Raw genomic sequence first — 12,682 nt, forward strand, 5'->3', positions numbered from 1 at the left:
TGAAATAAACCCAATACATCAGTGGTTCTGGAAAGTCTACTCTGTAGCTTTGTGAGGAATGCCATAAGGTTACCGAGGAAGGAATTTAAAATGCTGCCTGCCACCCACCCCTACAGCCTTTTCTGCTGTTCTGTACGATTTGCGATAGCGATTTCTTGAACACTCAAGGTTGTGACTCGTGGGGCACCTTTTGCAGTTACTGGTACGCGGTCGTAAGTTTATTGGAGGGGTACGAAAAATGAAACGAGCGAGTTCTCGGCTGTCACCGAACAACAAGCTCACGACGGGGGCAGCGTACCGGGTCGTTCGGAGTGGCCACGCTAAAAGCGCGATCACTATGATTAACACTATTAAAATTGTGGAATGTTACTAAAAAAAGTCACTACAAAACAAGAAAGAACTTGCCTGTTCCGTGAGTAGTTAGCCCTTATCGACGCGGGGACCACGTATGCTTCGACGAAGAAGTTGTAACTTCTTTCCATGCACCGGTCTGTGCCTGACCGGCTCCTGTAAAACTGCTCCGCCTCTCTGTCACTTATATGTGGCAGTATCGATAGCTCATTAGACCAACAGGTGATCGGTGAAACACCCGCACTAGCCATAGCTCAAAATGCTACGGAGGCTACGCTGCACGCCGACCGGTCGAGCGAGTCGAACCCTGCGTAATGGCGGCGATCACCCAATGTTGCTAAATGTTTACTATTCCGGCTAAATTTTTTTTAGTGTTGCCGAAATTCCGAAAGGGGTCTATTGATGGTATGCTGCGCTGCGTAGTTACGCGGAAAAAAACTGGAGAAATGAAGTTAATGCAGAAGGACAGACAAAAACAAGCATGAATTGGCGCAGACTAACAACTGTTTAATTTCTTCCTCTTTTTTCTCCCCCGGCCCGTATTTCCAAAATTGCGGCTAAGAAAACGAATGGTTGATGTCTTGAATTTGTTGGCTTCTGAACTTGATGGTGTTTGCTGTAGCTGCCTCTTTGATATACGAACTGGATGGTGTGTTTTTTGTAGCGTTTACCTGGGGCCTGATGTTTGCTCCGACAAGTTTGGTATCTTATTGAGTAGATCTATTTCTTCTTGTCGCAAAGCTAGTGATGGCTCACTGACGCACGCTCCGTATCTACCCGAGGCCATGTGAAAAGCCTCGATTATTTCACGCTTTGTTCTGTCCTTTGATCTGGCCAAGATGGAAGTAGTGTCAAGGAGAGCTTTGCAGTTGCATTTTGAACAATGCGCTGCAAGGTTGCCAGGTGCTTGCAGTTGTCCGCATGCATGGTTGTGCTCCCTTAGTCTCTCGTTAAGGCATCTTCCAGTCTGCCCGACGTAGGATCTTCCACACGACAGTGGTATTTTGTATACCACACCTTCCACACATTCAACAAATTTGCTCCTGTGTTTCACTTGACACAGTGCCTTGCTGTTAGTCTCGTCCACTTCATTGTTGACCTTCCTGCATAATCCTTTGAGCCTGAAAGGGGCAGATAGTGACACTCTGACTTCGTACCTTGCGGCGATGTTTTTTATCCTCTGTGAAAAATTGTGTATATATGGCAGTACCACCATTAGTCTTTTGTCCAAGATCTTCTCCTTGGTTTTGCACTTTCCTGTGAGTGTGGAAATACATTTTTCTGCGGCAGCTACCAGTATGGGTTCAGGATAATCGCTTGCGTGTAGTCTGCTTGTCTGCCTCTGTAAACTTTCTGAGACTTTGTGGTGACACGATTTTTGAATTGCTCGCCACATGCATCCTGAGGCAACACTCATCTTTACTAACTTTGTGTGTCCAGAGTCATACGGCAGAATTCGTTTTTTTCCTCTAGTTTTGTACATCCAGCATGTATGTCTGTAATCAAAAGTCATATGGATGTCCAAGAACTGAAGGCTGCTTTTCTCAGGTAACTCAAAAGTAAAATCCAGTCCTCTGTGCGCTTCTCGAAACTTCTCCATGATCTTTGAACATACCTTGTCGGTTAGTTTGTGTATTGGAAAACACACCAAAAAATCGTCTACATATCTAAAGCACTTGCTGACTCCATTTTTCTGGAAAAACCCCTGTAGTTCTCTATTTCCTTTTGCCATATACAGGTGGTACTGCCATATATACACAATTTTTCACACAGGATAAAAAACATCGCCGCAAGGTACGAGGTCAGAGTGTCACTATCTGCCCCTTTCAGGCTCAAAGGATTATGCAGGAAGGTCAACAATGAAGTGGACGAGACTAACAGCAAGGCACTGTGTCAAGTGAAACACAGGAGCAAATTTGTTGAATGTGTGGAAGGTGTGGTATACAAAATACCGCTGTCGTGTGGAAGATCCTACGTCGGGCAGACTGGAAGATGCCTTAACGAGAGACTAAGGGAGCACAACCATGCATGCGGACAACTGCAAGCACCTGGCAACCTTGCAGCGCATTGTTCAAAATGCAACTGCAAAGCTCTCCTTGACACTACTTCCATCTTGGCCAGATCAAAGGACAGAACAAAGCGTGAAATAATCGAGGCTTTTCACATGGCCTCGGGTAGACACGGAGCGTGTGTCAGTGAGCCATCACTAGCTTTGCGACAAGAAGAAATGGATCTACTCAATAAGATACCAAACTTGTCGGAGCAAACATCAGGCCCCAGGTAAACGCTACAAAAAACACACCATCCAGTTCGTATATCAAAGAGGCAGCTACAGCAAACACCATCAAGTTCAGAAGCCAACAAATTCAAGACATCAACCATTCGTTTTCTTAGCCGCAATTTTGGAAATACGGGCCGGGGGAGAAAAAAGAGGAAGAAATTAAACAGTTGTTAGTCTGCGCCAATTCATGCTTGTTTTTGTCTGTCCTTCTGCATTAACTTCATTTCTCCAGTTTTCTTCCGCGTAACTACGCAGCGCAGCATACCATCAATGTCAAACCAACTAGCCCAACTCCAAGCATTCATTATTCCTATTTAGTAGTTGGGCACTAGGAGGGCACAGTTTTCGCAGTACTCCCGCATTATTATACCAAGCCGCTGTCAACATGCGTGCTTCAGCGCGTCGAATTAAACTTCTTTCGCCGCCAAGTTCAACCTCACATGGTTCAAAGTTTAGCGCTTGATCGGGGAGGGGGATGGGGCAATTGGAGGATGAGGGAAGATTGGATTAGAAGGCGTGAACATTGGTCAGTTATGTTTTAAGCAACGAAGTATTTTCATAAGGTCGAAAGCGTAATATATTCTCAATAGAGCGTTTGAGAATCGGAGCTTGTTTTTAACTTTCTTTTTTTAAATGCGTCTGAAAGCATAATGCAGCACTGCATTCCTCTTCTACTCGACCGTGTGAGCGATCTTGGCAGCTTGCTCAATATGCGGCGAAATAAAGGTGGCACCTACTTGATGCAGAGAAATAGTGCAGGCTTTTGCATCTTAGGAATAGTAACGCATTATCGTGCGATATTTTGAGTCGCCCAGTAAACTTATCCGCGCTGAGCCAGTGATCAATCATCGTCGTGGTAATACTCGTGTGCGTGCCGCGGATGCTCCGGGCGTTTTGCATACTAAATTAATGCCATTTTTTCAGGACTGATATTTCCTAAATAACTTGAGCTTCTGATAAACGAATTTACTTCGAAACCCTTACAAAAAACTGAAACGAGTTTCAATTGAAAGTAAATCAATTGAATAGAAACTCAATTGAAACTCATTGATCATTTTTGTAAGGGAATTACCCCGGTCGAGTTGAAACCTTTATTGTAATAGGTGGTATTCACTGGACGCCACATCGGAGCTCTCTGAACGCTGCGCATGCTCAGAGTGAACTCCCGCTTATGGCCTGAGGACAACGTTTTTATGTAGAGTAATGCTACATGCACGACGTCGTGCAGCTCAACCAGAAGTGGCTGTACGCACGACGCGCGTTGATGTTCTTTGATTGGACGACCCGAATTCTGGCCATAGTGGCAGAGCTTCGCTCTGCCAATAAAATTACTGCAGAGCCCCTCAAACAAATATTTTCGCCCCATTATGACCTAACCAACCTCGCAATTCACGAGCTTGCTCGTGAATATGCGACCAGAGTCGCGCATTATGCATGCAGCCTCACACATTCAGGAGCATGCTCGTGAATTGTAATTGGGTTTTAAATGTCAAGTTCACTTTTTTTTTTTTTTGAGGATTGGATTTGACTTGTTTTTATCGCTTATCAAGTACATTCACCTCAACGGAGTGCGATTTCTCCTTGTGATTTAAAGGAAAATACTATATATATCACCGGAATAAAGCGATAAAACTCATGGATATATATGTTAACCGGAAGAAACTGAGAATCTCCTCCCCAGATAAAAACTGAAAAGGTGTGCCATTTTGAAAACAATATAACTCCCGAAGTCCTAGGTATTAATGCTCTCAAACACAGTTAAAATCATAAACGTTCGGTTCAGCGTTCCTTTATGACTAAAAAAAATCGACTTTTTTTCAGGCAGAAGCATCTTCGACTGCCACTGGATGGCACCAGGTGCTTCGAAGGAGTCAGCTTCCCCTCTGCCATGAAGCTGATGTACGCCACATACCTAAAGTACCCTGCTGAGCTGCTAGCAGCGTTGAAGTTCGTTTAGAGGTAACTATAGATGTGCCTTTCAGTTATGAAAATGTGCGCTGTGAATTTGCTTTGGAAAAATGTATCGTATGGACAGTTCTAATTCCTTCAGGTGGTAGAATTGTCTAGTGGATATTGCATTTCATGAAGAAATAAATAGGCGATTTTTTGTCTGGGAAGCAGCAATAACTGCTAAATACTTTTTGACAGCATTAATGACTTAATAGGCCGTTAGCAATAAATTATGTAGCTAATCTGTTATCGTGTCCTTGCCAACATCCTAAGCAGTTTGTCATACTTTTGAATGATGGTGTGCTCTTCAACGTATTTCCGGCAAAGCCAATTTGGCTCAAAATTAGAAATTTCGAAGACTGCAATCGACTTATTTTTCGCAAGAACCTAATTTTCACAAATCGCCTACAATTTGAAAAAAAAAAAGGTCCCGCGAACAATTCTGGTAAAATGTAAACACATTGGAAACTATATTGAGATCCCACCGCATCGTGAAAATTAGAACCCGCAAATTATTCCAAAACTTCAACTTTGACCTCAATCGGGAAATATTGAGCCCTCGAAACATATTTCGTTTACATTATAAAATATGGTACAAGTCAAAAAAGTTCAAGTTCTGTTTTCATTTGGCAATGTGCAATGTTTCCGAAACTTATAGGAACACACCAACTGTTCATTACCTCATAAAAGTGCTAACTTGTCGATGGCCAAAGGACAACTATAACATTTTGCTTAATGCAACAATTTTGTGCGCTACGTCATGGATTGATGTAATCTCCAGAGGTAATACAGTAGCGTGTTCCTTTGGTGAGTACTGTACATATACAGGGCGTTTTTTTTTTTTTATTCTTACAGATTTGTTTAAAGAAAGCCATGAAAGCTACACTTATTCGGTTTCTGCGAGTGAGTTATACGCCAATGGGGACATTATGTGGGTGGCTAATCTTTGCGATTAGTCGGCTAATTAATTAAAATTTGTTAAATAACTTTTTAATTAGTGAAAATAGACATATGGTTCCAATTAGAAACTTGCTGAGCGTTATCGAAAACCACTAAATCAGTCATTTTTAGAAAGACTTTCAGCGCGTGAGAAGCGTAGTAGTGCATTTAAGTTACAACTCGTGGAGCACATACAAAGCTAGCTGTCGCGGTAAGGCGCCTGTGCGATTTTTCTGTCTCTTATTTAGCCCCAGCCTTGTACCTGCTCCACTAGTAGCTTCAGTGCACTGTTGCTCTTTTCACGCGCTCAAAGTCTTTCTAAAAATTACTGATTTAGGGGTTTTGGACGACGCTCAGCAAATTTCTAATTGGAACCATATGACTATTTTCAGTAATTAAAAAGTTAGTTAACGAATTTTAATTAATTATCCGACTTATCGCGAAGATTAACCGCCCCCAAATGCCCCCTGGGCGTATAACTCACTCGCACAAATCGGATAAGTGTAGCTTTCATAGTTTTTTTTTTTTTTTTAACAAATCTGTAAAAAAAAAAGAAAAAAAGAAAAAAAAAACGCTCGGTGTAGGAGGTGCATAACGATTCCTCAAACGTATTGCAGTATTCCCATGTAGATATTAAGGGTTTCATTCAGCTTGGTCACACTTTCGCTGAGGCATTGTCAATTACATTAAACAAAGTGTCTAACTTTCGGCAGCAATTCGGAAAGAAATATGTTTTGTAGAGCAGCATATTAGCGTTAGCATTTGTGTTTGTTTGGCACGTTCAACAGCAACCTGGAACATGTTGTACCATGTTTTTGTTGAAACTTCGAACTAAGAAAGGCAAAGGCTTGATGTTAACGTGCTGCTTTCTAGACGCCCTTATTCACAATTCGCTTGAAAATATTCGTTGCTCATATTAATTGGATGTGCTGCAGTAACTGCGTGACCTGCTTGGGAGGACCGTTTCTCTGTAAGTCATATTATTATGTTGCAATATAATGAAAGAATCAGGATGAATCTGGTATTCAGATACATTGTCATATAGAACCAATACTAGAACTTGTGCATCCTACGGAGCATGCAACTTATATTTTAATCCGCCTTAGTATCGATCGGCTTCAAATACATGAGCCCTTGTGCTGCAGGGGCACACGAATATACCTGTGACCGGGCTATGCTTATCAGTTAGAATAAGTAATATGAACCAAAAGACATGAATGTTCAGCATTCTAATAATGGGTGTATCTCAAAACTTCCCATTCGCATTTGAACCTTGAACATTATGTCCTATTCTCATTTGGACCTTCTCGTTTGAACCTTCTCATAAAATGCGAATCGTGTTTTTCGCAACTGGACCCATTCTCATTTTGCCCGTTCGCCCTACGACCGAATGGCATTACTTCGGCATGCTTCTAACGTTGTTATGCCTTCGCGGCTTTGTTGATGAGCCTTACCTTGCTTGGGCCCCCAACATACCATTAGGTATATGTAATGTGTAGAGGTGCGCACTAGCTGAGAATCGTACAATGACGCGTCCTTCCCTTCCTCTAAGCAAACGAAAAAAAAAAAGCGATGAACATTTATTTTGGAAACTTTGTTTGAACAGAAATAGCATACATATTAGCAGTGGTTCTCAACCATTGATGTTTCGCGGACCCCTTGTAGAAAGGCGGAGATGATGGAGGACCCCGCTCGGGGTGAGGGAAATAGAAAGGTATAGGCTATCATGATAATGATTTAATAAATGGATATAACTAATTGCTAGTGTAAAGTAGACTTATCTCATTGACACACGCACGAGAGTACTCACCCAAAAATTGGAACGTTTCTTAACGACGTGAAGAAAGACAACTAATATTGTCGTGCTTGACTGATAAGACATGGCTTCGCGGACCCCTATAGATGACTTCGCGACCCCCATTTGAGAAACACTGCAATATAGAAGTGGTGGCATTGTCCCAGGTCGAGAGACCCCAAAAAACGTGACATTTCGGATTATGATCTGGCTGCGATAAATAGTGTGTCTGTTTTATTGTCAGCTAGTAGCTTTTCACGACGATCTCGACGCACTGCTAAAATCCTTGGCAGAGAAAGTATGCCTGTAGCGTGGCACACACACACACGCACGCACAAAATATATCAATGTACTTATTAATATAACCCCCTCCCCCCCCCCAAAAAAAAACGATTTTGGTATAGAAAGAGTCAAGTGCGACGGGTCAAAGCGAGACTTTTTGAGAATGGCTGTTTTGAAAAGGGCCAGGTGAAAAGGGAGAAACGAGAACGGACTCAAATGAGGAGGGTTGAAATGCGAAGGACGAAACGGGAAAGGACCAAATGCGCCAGGTCCAAGAGAGAAGGTCTTTTTGAGAATGGTTGTTTTGAGAAGGGCCAAGTGAGAAGGGCGAAACGAGAATGGGCTCAAATGATAACCTCCCTCTAATAATAACCAGAATATTCTGCTTAAGTACTCCAGGCAAGTTTTTTTGTAATATTGCATTTACTGATACTGTGAATTCCTTTTTTTTAACCGAAGTATCGTTGGGTACAACTTTACTAGACAGGCGAGCTGGTTAATATGACATTCTACAAACCGAGATGGAGGCTTCGAAGACATACGTTTCAATTGAGACGGATGTGTTCGTTCTTCTTTGTAGCCTCCGTCTCGGGTTGTAGAATGTTTTAGCGTTGTGTGCTGACACAAGATCCGAAATGTGTCCAGTTATTACTGAGAACTGATGCCGGTAAGCTGAATCGTTTTTTGTTTTTTTTTGTGTACAATCACAATTCGTCTTGATGCAAGGATAAGACTTGGAGGCTCATGGTGTCTGCACGGACTGTCCAAATTAAGGGCGTGTCTCGGCTTGAAAGTATACTATAGACGAGGTTTAGAATTTGTTCAGATTGGATTACTAACCGATAGAGAACTTCAAGAAGGAGCCAGGAACTCCTTAGCTTCTGTTATACATCCTCCTCTAAGAAATCCCACCCATTATTTATGTTATCTTTTTTTTCAGGCGTCTTGTGGCACTGAACCCGCAGGAGGGGTCCCGGCAGTCGTCAAGAAAAGTTGCTCTGGTGCATCTGAAGGCGCAGGGAGCCCTCCAAGAGTTCTCGAAGTTCCAAAAGAAGTGGAAAGAAACTTCGGTGCTTGTTTAGATTAATCTTTCTTTTCTATTGTTAATATTACAATTTGTTGTATAGGCCAAGGTGGTTCTTTTCGAGATGTAGCATGTTAGCATAATTGTTGGTCAAATTTTTTAGGAGACTGCTCACTTTGATATTTTTTTTATGGCTGAGCTGCCCCCCAAAATACTTGCGGCATGAACTGTGTTTTTTTTTTATTGTGCATCTGCTCTAGTCATTTAAAAGAAAAATAAATGTAAATATTTTTGAAGCAGCAAACTGTTGAGTCTTCTTTGCAATGGGTCCGTTGCTATGGGTTGGAACCAAAAGGACCAAGCGTGAACTTAGTTTGATAACGATTTTTTTACAAATGTTTATCTGCCTTTATCCCCGTCACTACATCTACAATGCTCTCTAAACTTGACGTAGCATGTGAGCACTTTCTCATGGCATTCCTGGCTGTTCTATTGAGTATATATGTCACAGATTCATTGTTCTGTTTTCAGGATAGTGCTCGCATTAGATACGACAGTTCAAATTTTCCATACATACAAGTTTGGGGAACATTTGCGCATTGCAGGTAATTTTATGTTGCAAAGACGTGCATCAAGTTGCGCCTGCAAACTGCCAGGACATCCCTGTTTTGCATGTCGCATATCAACTTTTTCAAGGAGGAGCTTGGCATGTGACATACAAAGCCCGTATGTACTCATGAATAGCGGCAGTAACATAAAATGGGGCGAGTACTATCACAAACAAGACTGAACTTTTTCCGTACGTACAAGAAATCTAACCTGTGTCGTTTTGGACGCATTGGAACATGTAATGTACTTCGTAAAAATGGTACATGGTCTGGCATGGCTTGCAACAGAACATGTGCTGCTGTGTGCCACGATGGTACATTTCCTGTAGCATACAGTACTTGTTCCGTGATGATAGTGTATGGAACTTGTTGTGGCTGCCCATATAGCAACAACATGTCCCGTACTAAAGAAGTATGGAACATGTTCTTTAGTCCGGTAATACAGTACATGTTGTGGCAACAAGGTTAGCATGTATGTGTCCCATTATTTGACAGGAGTTTTTCTAACAGTGTAGGCCCGGACTAGGGCTGGGATATGGAAAGCTCCATTTCTACAATAAAGTTTACTCGCTCTCTCTCTCTCTCGTGAAAAATATAAAAAAATAATAAAATAAAATAAGGCCATCTTTCATACCCAAACATAGTCTCCGGTGTACAAAAAAAAAAAAAGTACCCAGGAAACGAAGTTTAGTAAAATGGCGTAATAATCCTCGAAATCCCGTGCTTAATATTTCAAAAAAAAAAAAAAAAAAAGAGTTTAGGTTGCCCAGAGTTGAGTGACTCGAGCACATTTAGCCCCTCCCCTCCCCCCACCCCCCCCCCCCCCCAAAAAAAAAAGAATTAAAAAAAAAACTCGTGATGGGCAATTTTGTAATCGATTACCGCAAAACAGTAATCGAATTACAAGGATCGTTACTCGTTAAAGGAAGTAATTAAAGCGTTACAAAATTACAGTTAAATGTAATCGATTACAAGTAATCCATTACTTGTAACGCGTTACGTACAAGTCTGCCTGATACACCAATGTGCCTTCAGTTGCCCTTTCATTGGTTATTTGAACCCAAATCAAAATTTAAAGTGGTTTTGCAAGTGGTACCACTTTATTCTAAGTGGTCAAACTTTACCGATACAACTGGCCCCTCTTTGGTCCAGTTCAAATGGTCCCACTTTGGATCAGATGTCCCACTTGTAATTTCAAGTGCCTACACCTTCTTTTTTTCTTTCTTTTTAGTACTACATATTAAAATAGGCTTGTAAAACGCGCGATTACTTTAAATTGGGTAATGTTTTGATTAAAGTCGTCTGGAGAAAACATTGTACATATTTGTTTTTGGCGGCCCAGTTAAAATACCCATTGGGTAGAATTAGAATATCAATAGGTACCAAAATAATCCAAAAAGCAATAGAAATAAATAAGTTCCAAGTGGTAAATAATTTTAATGGAATTCAACCCGATTATGGAATGTCCAAATTAATAGCACTTGCACATAATATTTTTTAATCGCAAGGGGAGGGACGCTTGCGCATGTAAATTAAATATGCCAGGATTTTGTTTTCTAAACATCCCGGTGTAATTTTTTTCTTTAAGTTTTGCTAAAATTGGCGAAATTGTCGGAAGCGTCTGTACACACTGGGCAAGGTGGCGGCGGCGAAGGAGCGACTGCGCACATGGCACCTATCGCACTGATGGCACGTCGGCATGTGTGGCATGGTTAATTCAAGAAAGTTATGTTGGTTTATTGCTGCGAGTGCTGAATATTGCGGTGATCATTAGTTCATTGGGCCTGCCACTTCGTTGGTACACGAATGATAGATAGCAAACGGTTATCGGGTCAAGGTAAGGACACTTTTTTGTTTCTTTTCTTGGTGCTTGCTGCATTGAAAATCGGCGATTTCGGATTAATAAATATGTCGAGACACCTTTAGCTTTATAGTCAGTAGAGGGTAGAAGCCTGAACGAATGAAACTTTACAGAAAATAATTTTCCGTGCTCTCAGTTGGAAAGTCTGCAGTTTATTCGGGTGCCAGCGCGAAAAAAGAAAAAAAAAGTGTTTTAGGCATCTTGAAATATTTTATAGATTCGTGAAAGCACTGACTTGTCACACATTTAGAGTTATCTGATTAAACACGTATAAAGCGATTGTTCGGAAATTTTAAATGAGGAAATGAGGTTTAGTGTCTCCAAAATTCGCTAAAATAACACTAGCAGGTCCTGAAGCTTTGGGGTCTCTACCACATGAACGGTTCATGTTTTAGGGAAGAGTCAATGCAACACATTGGTCCTTGAAATTTTCAGAAAATTTCTTCTACGTTTTGAATCAAATCACTCTATGTTCCAAAACTTTGGCGCTGTGTTGCACCAAATGCCAGGGTTACGTATTTGGCGAAGTTTGAGCGCGCCATGATCCGTATATTTTTCAAGTGAGAAAAACACTGTCCTTTTTTATTGCGGAAAGACTCAGTGCATTGAAAACTTGTTTTTGTAAGACTGACTGTCGCTTTAGAGCGGGAGCTAAAGCTTTCGCTGGAGAACTTTATTAAAATAGAGGACACACCAGACATTTGTCTCTCAAACCGCTGTAACTATGCAGTATGTGCAGCTTTGTTGTAAATGCTTCAACTATGCAGTATATGTATAGTTACAGCATATTAACTCTCTTAACCCCTTACAGCAGAGAAGGCCTCAGATAGGAAACAGCTAGTCATTGAGTATGTGAAGCATGGAATCGGACTTAGTCAACATGGCCACAGTTCTTTCCTTTGCAACGTAAAAATACATGCTCCTAATTATTTTATATCAGAATTTGCCCATCGAATATAGATGTACTGCAGATATAGACGAATGCTTTCCTTCAGGCAATATAGAATTTTAGTGGATCCATATTTCTGACCAGTCCAAAATGCCGCCTGCAAAGCCTTGTCGGGCGGCTTTGGCCGCCTTTTGCTGCAGCATCGAAGACTCGATTTCTAAATAAATAAACAGGCATGTTTTAGTAAGGGAAAACGGCATTGTTTCTTATCGCAAGCTAAATATGAAGACTTATATGGGCCATGTAGTATTTTAACCTATATTGGGGCTCCTAAGAAAACTACAGAGGAAAAACTCACCAGGGAACCGAGGTTCCCTGGTGAACCTGGAATTCGTCGGAAGCATGCGTCGTCGCGACGCCAGGCACCCCCGCCGACGTGAGCTTACGCCGAACGACGCACCTTTCCTCCGGGGGTGAGAGTGCCCAGGTTCAGCATCTTCGTTGCCAAAACTGTGGAGGCGGCCTAGAAAGCGACCAGCCAAGTCGGAGTCACATTGCAAAACTGTTTTAATTCTCGAGCAGAAAGAGAGAGAGAGAGAAAAGAAACGAACAAACCAACAGACAGACAGAGCGCGCGCAGCACAGCGTGCACTCTTGGCGCGTGCCGTTCGGTAGCGGTGCGGGTGTAAGGGGGCCGCTGCC

The sequence above is a fragment of the Ixodes scapularis genome, unplaced genomic scaffold, assembly GCF_016920785.2.
Source record: "Ixodes scapularis isolate PalLabHiFi unplaced genomic scaffold, ASM1692078v2 PGA_scaffold8__174_contigs__length_109621045, whole genome shotgun sequence".
In the NCBI taxonomy this organism is placed as follows: Eukaryota; Metazoa; Arthropoda; class Arachnida; order Ixodida; family Ixodidae; genus Ixodes; species Ixodes scapularis.